This window comes from Ursus arctos, unplaced genomic scaffold, assembly GCF_023065955.2.
Source record: "Ursus arctos isolate Adak ecotype North America unplaced genomic scaffold, UrsArc2.0 scaffold_29, whole genome shotgun sequence".
NCBI lineage: Eukaryota > Metazoa > Chordata > Mammalia > Carnivora > Ursidae > Ursus > Ursus arctos.
This window is the reverse complement of record NW_026622974.1, coordinates 12,479,939-12,497,380: the sequence shown is the minus strand read 5'-3', so window position 1 is coordinate 12,497,380 and position 17,442 is coordinate 12,479,939.

The window sequence follows — 17,442 nt, the reverse complement described above, 5'->3', positions numbered from 1 at the left end:
ACTCCCACGTTTTCATTCTTGTTTTCAAAGTTAAGAAAATCAATGCATTTGACAAAGATGGACTTATGACTTGGTTCTGGGGTTGTGGCTGTTACAAAACGTACAGACTTCCTACTCCACTGGCTTACCTCTGTGGTTTCCTTATATGCTGTCTGTAGGTGAGACACCACAGCCCTTTGCATGGCCTGGAGGCAAGGACCAGACCCTGTTTATAGTGGTGACAGCACCAGAAGCCATGTAACCATTTCCCACAACCACATTCTCGTGACTTTGACAGAGACCAGATCTGGGAGGCACCACCCTGGATGGGCTCCGTGCACTGGATGGTGGGAGTGGGATCTGAGTGCACCTGGCTTCCTTAGATGGGAGGCCTCGCTCTTTGGAAATTCCAAGGTTCCTGTGGGGACCCAGGCATCTGCCAATTCCACAGTCGTGGGATTTTCAATATCTAGGAGAAAAAACCCACAGATTTCCCACCGATCACTTGTCAAATGCCTAATTGCCTTCGGGGCTCACCCCAAACTCCAAGTGAGATCCATTAAGAAAACAAGGTTTGCTTCTGCCACTTGCTTTGGACTGTGCATAGGGGATGCCAAACTTCTGGTTCCTGTATTTGAAAACATGTAAAAAATAGAATGAAGTATAAAAGAAAACACACCCTTTGGATCTATGCTGCTTTGCTTTTGAAATCTACTACTATAATTTGGGCGTAAGAATTTAGATGAATTGAAGTTGTCACATGAGAATGAGTTTACTGGGTGAAGAAATGGTTGAATTACTTCTACTGTACAGAAGGCGAATACCAAGGGATTCCCAATTATTCTCATTAGTAGCAAAACTCTTTATAATGAAAGCTAAGACTTGTTGAATTATTACAATAGAATAGATAAACTCTCTTCCAACTTATATACATTTTCTCGTTCAATTATAATAAAGCTGGGATTTGGAAACTATTAGTTAGTGTCATTGTACAGAGGAGAAAACTGAGGCACAGACTGAGTGAATACCTTCCTTGAGGTTAGAATAGTCGCCTGGTGGTAGACTCTTGCCTGTTTTCCCTAAGCTACATTGCCTCTCTGTGAGAGATCTGCCAGGAATCACTTGCCTGTACTGAAATGCCTCAACCACGGAATCTTCTCTGAGGATACTTCTGTGGGAGTGGTCAGAGAGAGCAGGTGAAGTACAATATTTGCATACTCATACAATTATAGAATTTTATGGGAAGCTCTCTGGAAATGGAATCAATAGATCCTTGACTAAACCAGCTTCCCTAAATACCTCAAATTAGAATGGCCTTCATCTTCTTTGTTTAGTTAGAATTCCAGTCCTTTACCTGGCCTTCTTCCTCAGAGGTTTCTGGGAATCTCTGAGCAACTTCCTCATTTCCCTCTAATGTTTCCTGAGGTTGCTTACTACCTTGGTCAAGTGTCTGGCTTTGGACAACTGATCCCTGCCCCTCCCTGCCGCCTACAGGAGAGGGCTGACAGAAATCTGTCCGGCTTTATGATTTGCCAAGGCTAGGCTAGCAAAGGTTACGCAGGCTTCCATCTGGTTCTCTTAAAATGCTACTTCTGGTGGAAGCCAATCACCATGCAGGAAGCCCAGCTGCCCTGAGAATGCCAAGCTGGAAAGGCCATGCATAGATGCTCTGGTTGACAATGCTTAATGAGCTCCCAGCCCACAGCTAGCTTCAACTTCCAGGCATGTGAAAGAGCCATCTGGGACACTCAGCCAGGCCGAGACTTCAATTCACTGCAGTCCCAGCCAATATCTGAATGCAACCGTGTAAGTAGGACTGGCTACATAATGTGTGGGGCCCAGTGAAAAATTAAAGCACACAATTCCACGACTGTTAAGCAGAGCATTAAACCAAGTGTGGGGCCCACTTAAGAGCAGTGTCCGTATGCAACTTCACAGGTTGTACATGCACGAGCCAGCCTGCTTGCAAGATCTCCTGAGAATTGCGCCGCGGAGACCTTCCCAAAGTTTTGTCACCAAAATAAAATGGTTGTTTTACCAGAAAATCTGGAGTGATTTATTACAGGGCCACGGTAATCGCATCAGCCCTGAGGACAATTATTTCAGGCTCCAATAGCCCAGCATTGTTACACTTTCTAAAAGTTCATTTAGCCTTGAATTTGTGAGTCTAGGTGAGCTGGCCTATACCTATAGTCCAATTCTATTTATTGTTCTGTCCTCCAGTGGGAGTGGAAAATTGTGCCTTGGTATCTTTGCTGCATTTTTGACTATTTCAACAACTGCTAATTAAAAACTCACAAATACACAGTTGTGTAATAACAAGCAACGGTGCACAACAGCACAGGATATCGACAGTTCAAAAGGCATTTTTCCTACAAAGGACATAGTCTGCAGAGATAAACTCTGCTGGCAATATAAATGACCTTCAAAATCACCTTTTACAAAGAGCAATTTAGTCCCCAGGAGCCACAGCTTCCCCAAGTTGTTCCACTTTATATTTGCATAATTAAAAGGCCTAATTGTGTGCATTTCTTAGAAAAAAATAGGGAGTTTCAAGACATCTTGTGCAAGGCAAAAAAAAAAAATGCTTGCAGCTTGGAAATGCAGATTTCCTAATTCTACTATTTGCACTAAGCTTTCAAAGATTTTAGGGGACTCTTATTGGAGGAAAACCTCCCTCATTGTTGATTCTGAAATCAAATAGAGCTGAATCTCTGGTTTCACTTATTTGTCAGAATTCTGTATTAACAACCATTTTTGTGACCTTAGAATCTGGTAAATTGATATTCAAAACGAGAGCAACCTTGGGTGTTGCTTTCTTTCTTTCTTTGGTGTTGTCTTCTAAATAATCAAGAGACAATTATGTTCTATCGTGTTAGGGTGCTGTAGAGTGCCTCTGATTGTTTTCTTCTTTGAAAATCTTACATAGGGTAGTTGGCGAAATACCCCCAAAGATATTCATTATCCGAATCCCTGGAACCTGTGATTGTTACCTTACATGGCCAAGGGTCTGTGCAGATGTGGTTACATGAAGGCTGTTGAGATGGCGAGATTATCCTAGAATTTTATGGTAGGCCCTAAATGTAATCACAAACGTTTTTATAAGGGTGGAGGGGGGGACAGTGGGAGATTTGACAACAGAAGAGGATAATGCGATGGATGGAAGAAGGGGCCACTGGTCGAAGAATGTAGCTCTGGAAACTGGAAATGGCAAATTCCCTGGAGCCTCTGGAAGGAGCAAAGCCCTGCTGACAACTTGACTTCGGCCCAGCGAACTGTAAGGGAATAAACAAGTGCTGTTTTAAGCCACCAAATTAGCGCTAATTTGTTGTAGCCCTGGTAACAAACTAATAGAGTGCATATCTGATTGTTTATTTCTTGTTTGAAAATCATTCTTGCATGGGAAACTCTTCATCAGCTTGGTTGCTTGACGGGCCTAAGCCTTGTACTCCCGGGCTGGAAGGGCCTGCATCAGGAATTATCAGGCATGATTTACCTGTCGGTGACCACTGGGCCACTGTCCTTGCCACAGAGCAGTAATAGAGCTTCATTGCATTCGGGCCCCCTTTTAGTCTATTCTGGACAATTTGCTTTGTCTCATGGCCAACCCGGTTGATCAGTGTCTTCGGTGACAGCAGGCGGTGCAGGCTGGGAAATGCCTCTGACTCACCCCTGTGGTGGGTCGGAAAGGATGCAGAAGGATGCTGTTTCAGGTTGACTGCTGTGTGCCCCGTGTGGGAGACGCACGAAGAGCATTCTGGGACCCCAAGTTGGCTTCTCACCATCTGACCGAAACGAGCAACGTCTTACAGTAAGCTCAGGGGAAGGAAGTCAGTGTCGGTGGAGTGCTCCTTCCACGAACTTAAGCCCAGATGTCTGACCTACATTTTCATCCTCCAAAATGACCTTCCTTCTACTGTGGTGGAGCAGGGTGAAACCTAGAAAAGTAAACAACTGCATGGCAATCATGTTCGATATGAAGATTATTTGAAATTCTTTGGCTTCTTAAGCTCTTTGAATTTGTTATATTAAAGGGCAACAAGGCAAAAAAAAGTTGAGTGCGTCACTATTTGTCTTTGTGGATGTGATGTTTTTAGGAAAACCTGCTTCCTCCACTTCCAGAGCCTCTCATTCTTTGTTTCCATCCTCATGTGGGATTGTCAGCTATGGCTGGGTCTCAGGCTTAGCAAAACAGACTATTTTCTAGGTGCTGTGGTTTGTGGGGGCACTGAGAAGGGATTCCGCTGCCAAAATAGATCTTTGTGTTCTGTTTAAATCCTTGCTTTGAAACATCACTTTTGAAGTCTTTAAAAAAAATTTTTTTTTGAAAAACACACCTCCAGGAGGTTGAGACATTGGGCTGGAGAGGTAGGTTAAATTTTTGTGACAGCCTCCCCAAACTCTTCGCTTAAAGGTCCAGCATTGTGCCAGCTACTGGGGAATCAAAGATCATTAAGTCACATCTGGTGATATTTTCCTACCTCCAGAGGTATTGCCAAAATTGATTCATAAGAGATCTAAGGTCGTTTTTGTTTGTTTGTTTTTGTTTTTTTTTTTCTAACAAACTACTAGAAATAAGAAGGGTGAAAGAAAATGATAAGTAGGTAAGGAAAATAAATGTGGGCCTTTTTGGATAAGGAAAGGTATGAAGGGTATAGGTTTCTTCCTTCCTCCCTCCCTTCCATCCTTCCTTCCTTCCTTCCTTCCTTCCTTCCTTCCTTCCTTCCTTCCTTCCCTCCCTCCTTCCCTCCTTCCTTTCCTTTCTTTCTTCTTTTTTTCTTTCTGTAAAGGAAAAAGGAAAATAATTTTGTCCTAAAGTAAAATGATTGTTCCAGGATGGAAAAACAATATAGGACAAAAGCTGAATGGATATAGAAATTTGCAGACGGTTTGTGGAAAAAGAATATATGTATTTGTTTGTGGAAAAAGAATATTGAGAAAGGATTGTTATGTGCAGTTAAGCTAAAATTGGAATGGATTTGTGTAAGAAGAAAAAAGAGTTTTAATATCAAATGCACACTGGTGCAAAATTAGAATTTGTTTTTTTCTCTGTTAAAAGGACAAAGTTTTTTTAGGCTATTGGTCTGCTCTTGCTAAGAAATTGTAAACACAGGTTTTTCTTTACCTTTAATGGAATCTACCTATGAAACAAAAGACTCTGTGTTTTGTCTTTATCTGGCCTTTGATTGCTTAAGAGACTGAGTAATCTCTATTAAAAGAGCTAAGTTATTTTTTTTAAAACTATGTGACTTTTTGTATATGTTAAATTTCATAGGAAGCATTGTCAAATAAGAAACAATGTAGACTTTCTTTAGAGTATATTTGTATGAAATTCCTAAATCTGATATGCCCCAGTATCATGGTTTCAGTCATCATTTGAAAATGTATGTCAAAGAAATAACCAAATTCCCTTGTCAATCAATGGCAGTAAAAGGCACTCTCATCAGATCCTTAATGATTGCTGTTTGCAAGTCCTTTGTTATTTGCAGGCAATAATTGCTTTACTCTGATGCTTTGGCAAAAAGTATTTTTTTGCAGAAGTGCTTCATCTTCAAGGAGACTCATGGAAAAGACTGATAATTATGATCAGTTTGCCTTCACATGGGAGGGACAGTAATAAATCTTTCAAGTGTCCCAAGGCTACCTGCATAGCCTCACAGTAGTGCATGTGATGGTAGCTTAAGATGTGTCCCTATTCCTCTTCCGTGAATCCATCAAATGGACCCATTACGTCGATGATGTAAGGTTCACATGTGAATATTTGCCTTTGTCGCAGGACAACACCCTGCAGGCCTTGCTGGAACATCTGCGAGGAAGAAGATGTGCCATGAACCCACAGAAGATTCAAAGCCCAGGCACTGCCATGAAGTTTTGGGAGTCAGGTAAGATGCACGTTGTCCCAGAAGTTGTGTTTGAGACGATGCAAGCTTATCCAACCCCTAACAACATAAAGGAGACACAAGTCTTTGTAAGGATTTTAGGGGTTTAGAGGTCTTTTATTCAATCAGGAGCTGATGCCCTTGCTTGGATACAAGCCCTAGCAACTGACCCTTCAGTATATACAGCAGACTGAATGCATAGAAAGAGTGGCCACCACAGGGCTGGGTGGGGTGGTGTTTTGCCAAGGAAGCCAGATGGCCCTTGGACTTGGTTAATGCAGTAACAACATGTTCTGTGTGTTCCAAACAATGTCTAAGGAGACTGTTAAAATGGGCTACAGTCCTCCACCAGCGTTCCCAACTGGTGAGGGATTGGCACCTTGATCGTACTGGTCATCCTCCCTGTGAGTGAGGATTTTAAATATGTCTTGGTTTGTGTGGACAGTCATCTGATTTAACCTGAGCTGTCTCCAGTCTTTGTGCAAACTGGACTGCCGCTATTAGGGATTAGAGAAGCTAAGTACCATGTACAGGTACCCTTGTTGAATAGACAATGATAGGAGGTCACATTCTTAAGGTTGTGACATACAAGATGGGGCAAAAGAACGGAGGGTCCATCTCCCCTATAACCTGCAAGCAGCAGAGTTGTAGAAAGGACAAATGGGATATTAAAGCAGCAGATTATACTACTAACAGTTAAAAACCCCCTTGGCCTGGTGGATTAAAGTACTGTCCCAGGCTTACATACATTTGAGTGATCATCCAGTAGGACCTGTTGCTCATATGCCAGACTTCAGATCCCTGCCCAGGCACCCAATACCGTAAAGGGATGGAAGTCATGGAAAACATCCATCGCCCTGAGTCTCACTGTGGACTCAGGTGCTATGCTGCTGAGAACACCGAGCCCCATCATGCCTTGGAAAGACAGTTTCTGCTAGAATTTGCAATGGGATGTCCTGCTGGGATGGGTGGGTTACTTCACACCCATGGGTGAGGGGGAGCTACTCAATCTCACTGGGATCCCATTGTCCTGCTGTAAGCCAGGCCTGTTGAAATGTGCAATGCCTGGAATGGAACACACACCATTGGGGGTCCTCTACTGGCATATGGGGGTGGGGGTCCTCTACTGGCATATCCCACCCCCAGTCCATGTCCTTGTGCCTGACAAGGCTGTCTTCCCCAGCCAACATGTATGGTGTGTATAACCATGTCAAGTTCCTAAAGCTGCCAACTTCCCTGTCCTCGAGACCACATGGACGCATTCTGTTTTCCTTCCTTCCCTCCCTCCTTCGCTTCCTTCCCTTCCTTCCCTTCTCTCTCTTTCTTTTTTGTTTAGGACCTTTTTGAACTTGTTGATCTACCAGTGTTTGAGGAAATTTAGAAAAATTACAACTACAGTAACAACTCAGGAGTTGTTTCAGGTTGAGCCGAGTTTCAGGTTGAGCCGTGATTGACTGTGAAAGATTTAACTTTTTCTAGAAGTACGGAAAAGTTTTTTTCTGTTTCAGTTTTCTTTAGTTCTGGACTTGAGGCTGAGGCTGAGGGCAGGCAAGGAGTCTTAAAAGGCAGGGGAAAGGTCTCCAAAGAGATTGTCACTGGAGTAGCTCTCCTGGCTGTGCTAGATTCACTCATATTATTACTCAAGATGAGAATTTCAACTTCGTTGCAATGTAGAGAGCATATGCATTTGTTTCTTCCCCTTTCTCTCTGGATCTGAGAGAAAGGGTTATCACATTCTTGTGGTAAGCATCACTACGGAGAACCATCATCTAGTCAGGAGGCTGTAGACAGTCTGGTTAACCACACGGCTCACTGAGACACAAGCTAGACGGAGCCAAGAGAGAGGACAAGGGTTGTGGGAGGAGCCTTGGTTGTGACACAGAGATAAAGTCCCAAGGTTATCTGGGACAGGGAGGAGCTTTATGAATACTTTACTCAACAACAATATCTATTCAAGGACGAAAGTTAAAACCAGATACTGTACTATATGGTCCTCTGTCATTTCAGAAGCTTTGGCAAATCATTTGAAACCCTTCATTAAAGAAATATTAAACAGATGTGTAAGCCTAGTTGCAGATACTGCACTCCTGATAGAAAAAGTATAATTTGTAAAATAAAGTATAACCTGCATATATTTCTGTTCTTCTTTTCTAAAGTTTGCCCTTGGGCAAAACTGTTTGCTCATCACAGGCACAGTGAAATGGTAGAATGAATATTGGTAGAATAATGGTAGAATATTCTCCAGCAATTGGCTTCTTTCATGTTAGCACAAAGCTTTTAAGATTCATTCATAGTGTTGTGTGTCAGTGGTTTGCTCCTTTTCATTGTTGAATAGGATTCCATTGTAAGCCTATGGTAAAATTTATTTATTCTTACACCAGTTGATAGGCATTGAGTTGTTTAATTTTGGGCTACTCTGACTAAAATTTTACATTTAAATCTTTGTGTGGACATACATTTTCATTTCTCTTACATAGACACTGAAGAGTAGGATTGTTGGGGCTTTTGATAGTGTATGTTTATCTCCTAAACTATTTTCTTTCTTTTTTTTAAAGATTTTATTTTATTTTAATTTTTTTATTATGTTATGTTAGTTACCATACAGTACATCATTAGTTTTTTATGTAGTGTGTAGTGCTAAACTATTTTCCAAAGTGACTGTGTCACTTTGCATTCCTGCCAGAAACATACGAGAGTTCCATTTGCTCCCACATTCTTGTCAGCTCTTGCTTGGGATTGTTAGTTTTTAAGTTCTCATCTCTGTAGTGGGTGGGTAAGGGTATTTCAATGTGCTTTTATTTTTTATTCTATCTATCTATCTATCTATCTATCTATCTATCTATCTATCTATCTATCTATATCTATCATCTATCTTTTTAAGTAGGCTCCATGTCAAATGTGGGGCTTGAACTCATGACCCTAAGTTCAAGAGTCAGATGCTCTACCGACTGAGCCACCCAGGCACCCCATCAACATGCTTTTAATTTACTATATTGATTTCAACATTTGCGACACTAAAGAGCTCTGTCCTTTCATTTAGGTGTTACCATTTACGGGGGCTTGCACGTACAAGGGCCAATCCCATGTACCCATAGTTCCATCTTAGATAATTCTTTATCAGAAAAGTTGATTTTTCACCTTTTATGTCAACTTGTCTGATCTTGTGAGGGTTCCTTTGAGCTTCTTCACAGAATATATGGCATCTTGTCACATGTCCTTCAGTGAGCAATCTGGTTCCAGTTTCGTCCTTTATAAGTACAAGTCAACCTTCTGCCTTTCTCTTTTCTCCTGGTAGACTGGCATTTATCTTTATTCTGAATCCACCCCAGGTGATACAGTGTTTTACTGGTTTTCATGTTTGTGCCATAGTCACTCTACCATAGTCCTATATTGAAAGCTTCGGTCAGTCATCACTGATTCTCCTTACTGATTTGGTGCTATTTACAATGCCCAGTGACCCTGATTGGTCTGCTCCGTTAAAAAAAATATCTTGAGATGGAGGCCTGAACAATGGAGTCCTGGACAGCTGAAGTCAGATAATAGGGATTGGAAAGGTAAATTTGAATGCCATCTTTATCTAGATGACAGCTGAAGTCACAGATCTTAGGAGCATGTCCATATTTAGGGCACAAGACAAAGAAGTGAAACTGACATGGAAACAGAAGAAATTGATAGGGAGATGAGGTAGAGTGTCACAGAAACCAAGCCAAGGGAGAGTTTTAGGGAGGAGAGGGTGTTCAATAGGGTTAATCCTGCACAGAGGCTTAGAAGGAGAGAACCAAGAAGATACTGCTGAATTTGAAATTGGGAGGTTATTCAAGACTTTAGAAAGTGCAGTGACAGCAAAACAGTGGAGTCAGAAGCCAGAATGCATAGAATCAGGTAATGAGAAAGTGGAGGAAACAAGGACAGACATGTCTTTCAATAAGCGTGGCAGACGTAAAGATATATCTGAGCCATCCTTTGCTTCTTACAATAGAGGAAGAGGTAGACGTCTTTCTGTGTTTTAGATTCTATTTGCCTTGGCCCGAGGTACCTTACTCTCCTGAACTCTCCTCTGTCTTCAACCCCTGGCCATTTTCTCTGTTTATTGCTCAAGAATTTTTCAGTCTTCGAAAAGCAAAACCATAAAAACTACAAAGAATTCACAGGTTCCCATGGCTACCACTCTAACGCCTTTCTTTTTATAACCAAGCTACTTCAAAAAGACCCTTTCTTGTGTCTCCCACTTCCTCCCCTTCCATTCTCTCCTCCATCTCTTCTAATCTGATTTTGGCTGCCATCACATGAAAGACACGTCTCTTTCTAGGGCTCAATGATTTAGTTTCTCATATCTAACAGATGCTTTTTAGGTCATAACTTAATTGACATTTCTTGACATTTGATTCTGTTGACTCCTTCCTCATCTTTAAGTTCTCTATTCTGTTAGCTTCTCTCTCTGATTTCCCTTTGTACATCTTGGGTTGCTCTTTCTGAGCCTCCTTCATGGACATTGGGCTCAATCTTCAGCTGTTGGGTCCTTTCACTTTGTAACTTCTCTTCCGGAGATGCCAATGAAAACATTGCTTCTGATAATCATTCTCATGCTCGTGCTGTACTTTGGATGTCACCTGCTTTGGCCTGAGGGGTTTTACTGTCCAAGTTCCTCAAGCTCCGACCTTTGCTGAACTCATTTCTCCATTTTCCCACTGGACATTCTATGTAGGTGTCCCACAGATAGCTCAAACCCAATATGCTCAAAGTAAATCCACTGCTTCCACTGGCACCTAACCTAGTATTCTTCTTCCTTCCATTATTCATCTTAATGAAGGACATCACCATCCACCCCATTAACTAAGTCAGAAATCTGGAGCCATCCTTGCCTTTCTCCACTCCCACTTATTTCTCCCCAACTTCCCCATCAAATCCTATTAATTTTACCCTTAATGTTTCTCAAAGTCGTCCCTTCTCTCCAATTCCACAGCCACTACTTACTTTCTTCCTCAGAAAAATCATATCTTTTCAGTTACTTCCTCCATGCTGAGAATGCTGTTCATTTACCCACTCAATGTCATTCTTCAAACATAGCTAGCAACTATGTGTTACATACAAAGTACTATTAAAGGGGGCAGTATCAGCTTCTAGTCAATTGTTCTGTTCTATCTTAGACAACTCCTCTTGCCTGCTTCCTCACTAAACCACATATTAGGAGTATAAGCCTTAATTGACCTTTCCTCTACTCCCATCCCAATCACCCCCCAAACTGGCTACTCTGCCCATTATGAAATTCATCACTCTCTAAGCTGGATTGGAGTCAGATATGTCGATCAGACAGAGACTAAATTATACCTCAGTAAAAAGCAGGTGGACTGGAAAAATTAATAGTCAATAGTGACTAAATGTGAGTTGACTACCCCAGATCCAACAGTCTTTGACACTTGCTCCCTCACCCCCACTAAACCCTATAATCAGTTTAGTGTCCCTTGCCCTATGTCATTATTTCCCCTTCCTACCAAGCTTAAATCCCACGGCCAATTATTATAATCACTCCTTTTGCACATGACCTCAGTCCCTTGCCTCTGTCACTTGGTCATAGTCAACTGGTAAAACCCCACCTGCAGTTAAATTCAAGTCTCCATTTATTCTGTACTTGAACTTACATTGCTGAATGTGGGTGGAGAAAAATCTGCAATCTTGCTGACTAATCTCACATTAAATTCATGATCACGAACCTCAACTGGGCCTCTAGTGCTGCCCAAACATCCGTTTGCCACCCACTCTCCTGTGTAACTGTTTTGTGTTTTATCTCCTGGCGCCAGTTACCAATGTATTGCCTCTCTTCTCCAAGTCTACCTCGATTGATAGCTTCCTCAAATCTCCAATACCTCCTCCACTAGGTAGATAACCTTGCTTCTTATTTTATTCAGAAAAAAAGCAACCAGAAGAGAACTTAAGTCCTATGGCATACACATACCTGCCTACCTGCCTACATGGATCTGCCTACTCTCCTATTACTCCAGATGACCTGACTGCAGTCTGAGCTAAGACTGTCTGCTCCATTTAGTCACTAGTTCCTGTGCTCTCATCCCTACTCAAGCTCATAGCTCCAGAATTCTTCTCTACAAAGGTTTCTTTGTAGTTCTTGCTTTATTCAAATTAGCATAGATCTCTTCAGGAGAGTAATACCACTTTATAAGATTCGGTTAATGGGATATAATTTGACATAGTATTATATCATTATATGGTGTCATTATGACCAGTGCTGTCTTATTACTGAATCAATGCTGTGTTTTTTTCTCAATTAAAAATAAGGTTATTATGGCTTCTTTGATATCCCGTAGCATGGCCTCCAAAAATGGGGTAATAGCTGTAATGACTTTTTATACAGTGATACATGAACCAAGACGAAGATTTCAGCTGGGCATAAGCAGGACTTCTTGCTTTTTGGGAGTAAGGAATCACTCACTGGATTGTGACATTTCCATATTTGAAGTTCTTTAAATCTATTGTTGATTTCCTACAAGGAAGTCAAACCACAATCTGGCAACCAAGGCGTTTGTAAATACTTCTTGTTTTTTATTCTTTTTCTATTTTCCTAAAGTTGTTGGTGATAAAATCCTTTAAAACAAAACAAAACTGATGTTATAATGTTTTTGCTTATGCAGAATATCACTTTCCTACCTTTTGACAGAGACACAGACGGGAAGACCATTCAAACTTTCTTCCTGCATAAACTTTCATAATAATCCTTGTAATCATCCAATAAGATTCAGCTAAGGCCCTACTCCTCCAGGAGGGCACTGGGCAGATAAAGGTGAATGAGCCAGGCTTTTTACCTTTGTCTTCCCAAATAGTTAGCGCGGGATTGATGACACAAGTTTCCTCAGTAAATGTTATGGACCAAATCTTCATTGCCATTATTTTTACCAAATATACATTTGGCACACATCTGGGCATGTTTAAACTACTGTGCATTGTTACTCCTTCCAGGAACTCATGACAGTAACCTACCTGTAGCATTCCAACATGAGACATGTGAGATACAGGTCACCTTTGATAATGAGCCTTTTAAGGCTGCTTGCTTTTAACCACAGACACATATGGACTTCCCCTACATCACCAGCAATGAGCTACATGCATTGAGAATTAACTTTGTCAGCTGTGCTCTCAATTGTACACCTGGCGAGAGCTGGTGCGTGATGATGTGGGGGAGCGAGCACAAGGACAACCACTCGTGAGGCCTCCAGGCCTCTCTTGCTAGTGTTAGCACTACCCTTTCTTACTGTTCTTTTTGTGACAGGCTCTGAGCTTCCGAACCTGGGTTCTAAATATGCCTTTGTAGTCTAAGAAACAGGAAATGCCTGGACCATGACCCTGCTTGCTTGCTCACCCCATCCCCCTCTCTTTCCCCACCTGCCTCCCTCCCTCCTCTTTCTCTGTTTCCTAAGCCTCTGGTTACTTTTATCACTTCTTTTTTCAGCTATTCTGAAACTTCTCCCAAGCACGGCTCAAATTCCTTGTCCTGGGTGAAGCTCTTCTTGGCCATCCCCTCCAAAAGTGAAGTGCCTTTCTTCTGAAAGTCTTTGACACTTATAATCTCACTAATTTAGTCTATATCCTGCCACAAGACCTCAATTCTTTCTTCATACTTGTCCTCTATCCCCACTCTCCCTGACCCTATCAGACTACAGGTTCTTTGAGGATGGGCACTTCATTGTTCATCTTTGACTATCTCCATAGCCCCTAGCAGGATGTTTTGCTCCAAATAAGTGCTCAACACAATTGAAACAGTAAAATGATTGATCTATATTGCTTTTTTTTTTTTTTAATTTTAAGTAGGCTCCACACCCATCGTGGTGCTTGAACTCACAACCCTGAGATTAAGAGTCGCATGCTTTACTGACTGAGCCAGCCAGGTGCCCCTCAATTGCTTTTGATCCATGGCTCTTTGCATGACAGTTGTTATATCTGAGAAAAAAAGTCAACTGTGTTTGGTCATTTGGGTTTGCCTTCGTGGAGAATAACCAAGAAAAGCTGTTCAGTTGAAGAAACAAACTGCTCTCTGACTCTTTGCAAGCTCTGCTCCACCACCGATGCTCTGAGATGCCTCCATGTGGTTCCAGCCCTTGTTGCCTGGGCCCATCTGTGTGCTTCCCCTATTCACCCCTGTCTCCTCACAGCACCCCCACCAAGACACAAGAGCACATGAGGTCTGATGTTTGGATCTCCAGGATGGATGTTCCCCATGAATGTGAAGGGAAGAGTCATTGTTTTTGTTACAGAACACAGAGCCTGGGGCTTGAAGTGTGAGAGTAGGAATGAACAAAAGCAAACACAAAAATGTTTCTTAGAGGGCCCCTGGGTGGCTCAGTTGGTTAAGCCTGACTTCAGCTCAGGTCATGATCTCGGGGTCCTGGGATCTAGCCCTGCATTGGGTTCCCTGTTTAGTGGGGAGTCTGCCTGTCCTTCTGCCATTCCCCCTGCTCATGCTCTCTCTCTCTCTCTCTCTCTCTCAAATAAATAAATAAATAAATAAATAAAATCTTAAAAAAAAAAAAGAATGTCAGAGAATGTGTCATTCCTTCAGCACATTCCATTTGAGGTTCTCAGTGACTGAGCCTTGGAACTTAGAGGCAGGAGATGCTATATTCACACAGGTTCTTTCCAATCTCAATCTATATCATACTTTCTGTTTAGCTCAGAGTAACTTGGCTGGGGACTGTGTGTGCTTTAAGACTCAGGGTGAGAAAATTTGGAAAAACAATTAGTCACTGAGCTGCTTTTCTATGAGAGTGGTGGGTTCAGAGCTTGCTAAGTTATGTCTGAATGGGTTCATTTGACTGATAGGGTGACTGCAGCTCAGAGAACTTAAGTGATTTACCTGAACTCATAGAGCTAATAACAGATAGACCTGGGCTAAACCTACTCCAGCCAGGGCTGTTTGTCCTTTAAGCTCTAGTGCATAGTGCTCAGGGTTTGTAAACTTTTCTGGAGCCGAAAAAATGTTTGAGAGGTGAAAAGGGAATTAACTGGTTCCAAAATGTCAAAGGAAACTGATGTCAGAAAAGCAAAGTTAAATTTTATACTGTCTTTTAAAAAAAAATTACACACTTTCACAGAATCAAGTATCATGTCAACTAGTCAGTTGCATTTTATCAACTCAAATAATTATATACAAATTATGCTTGTGGTTGGATATAGATGAATTTTTGTGGTTGGATCTCATGTGTGGTGAGCCTTCGAAAGGAAGAGTGCCTAAGGCTTAGGAAAGTTGTAAAATGGACCTATCGATGCACCCTAGCCTCTGGAGAAGCTGTGTCTTTCACCCTTCTTGGAGAACTTTTATTTCTTGGGGGAACAAAAAGCGAGCAAGAAGGAGAAAAAGTAGGAGAAGGGGAAGAGAAGGAGAGGAGAAAGAAGAAGGAGGGGTAGGCACGATCTCCTCTAGGGAGATGGTCTTATGTTTCCTTTTTACTGCCATAAATCCTTAGTTCAAAAAAAGGCACAGATTAAGCATCAAACGAATACTTGAAAGAAGGAGAAAACTCATCAAACTGGTAAAAACCCATTGTTACATTATATCCCCCAGTTCCTCCCACTGGAGTTTGATCGGGGCTGAGGAGAGGGCAGCATGAATGGTGCAGATTGACCTCCAAATGGGACCCACATGCAAGCAGAAGGGAGCGAAGAGAGACCTTTCCAGCAGAAGAGGAAAACCACCCCAGCAACAAGACCAAACATGTGGCAGCACATGCTGACTCAGCTCTCTCTTAGTTTGGTCTGTGTACTCTACCACGATATTAGTGGGGGTTCAGGATTTTCTGCTGACCCCCTTTATATATAGTTTAGCCAGTTGCCCAGCCAATAGAAACAAATAAATGCAATAGCAAATCATTTAAGTTTATCGAGCCTTTTCTACACCCTAGGCACCATGACCATGCGAGCAGTGTAACGAGCATTATTAGGGACATCCGGAATTACTAAAGCTGAGGCCAGGTGTCCACCAGGGCTGTCAAAAGCAAGTTCAGGCTTGTTATCAAATGATTTGCTGCCTCTGGTTTTTGGGGAGTGAGAAAAGGCTTCTTTGCTCCACTCGATGGTGCGTGGGTGCCCACTATTTGATAATTCTCTCGGTCTAATAGGGAAATGAAATGAAAATGTGCGAGGAGTAATGACACATTAATGTCTGTCCCTGATATCTTCGTATGGATTAAAAACTCCCCTGAAAGGCAGCTGAGAGAAGGATAGAGAGAAAATAGAAAGCGATGATTTGTCGAGAAGAGACAGAGGGGTAATTTGAACATAGGAAGAGCCTCCGTTTGTTTCACATTGTATAAGCCAGTTTGGATTTTAAATATTCTTTCCATCGCTCCCCAAATCACTGGATCTATCCTGAAAATGTCAACACTTTGAAGTTGAAACTTCATCATGCAAGTTCTCCTCCCACCCAGAAATGGCACACAGACCCCTTTGAGACCTCATGTCTTGATGTATTTTCCCACTGGAAATACGGTCACAATCAGCGCAGGGAGCTGCAGCTGAAGCCTGTTGATAAAGCAGCAGGAGAAACTGATCATTAAACAAATCAAGGAAAACTGGATTTCATCTCATTCACTATTTTGTTCAGGGTAGGTCTGCTGTTGGTCTACTAGACAGGGCTTCTTGATGGACCCTTTGAGCATCTTTCAGAGCCCAAGACATTTGACAACAGATAACCCTGGGAAGGTAGGTATTCCTTCCAACATGAAGTCCAGCCCAGTGCCCTGGGGTAACTGGTGAGAGCATGAGCCACATTTGGAGGAAAGGTGGGCTGGCGGAACCCCTCTGAGACTTAGGAATGTGGGAAGCATGGATTTCCCTAGGTCTCTGAGACTAGGTTCCAGCACCCTTGGCACTTGGCTGGCATATGGAAGGGGCAAACGTGTGTGGGACATTTTACTTCATCTTTCCACTTATCCTTCATGGTGTAGTCATGGTGCTTTTGTATCTGAAGAAAACTTGCTTGCAAGGTTAGCCATGGAATGGAAACTGGGGCAAAAAGAAAGGAGGAGGGAATGTTTCTACGTGTCAAATTTTGCTGAGAGGAGGGGTAAGATGAAGACTGAGAAATGGCCATGGAATTTGGCAACATGGAAGTCATTGGTGACAGGAGCCATTTTGGGGAAATGATGGAGTGAAAGCTTGGTTAGAATAGGTGATGTAATATTTAAAAATCTTCCCCATTTTAAGAGGTGGTAAACTATTACTACTTTCTTAGCATTTCAATTTGTGACATTTTGATATTTAAATCCTCTGAACCCAATTTCTGCCTGTTTCCCCACCTCCACCTAAACTGCCCCCATAACTTGTTTTTTGATCTTGCTGAATTGATTTTTCATCTGAGACACCACAAGTCTGAGCAAATGGTGGAGATGTGGCATGATGACCTTAATTTGATCAAGCGAAATAACCGATGTGGCTAGTTTAGACTTACTGAGCCTTCAGCACAAATCGTTCCTTAACAGAGGTTTGAAGTTTAGTATCTATGGCTGTGGTCTTCATTCTGGGGAACTGATACAACATAAAACGGATGAATGCATATGCTTAGCTCAGTGTTGCTTTGTGT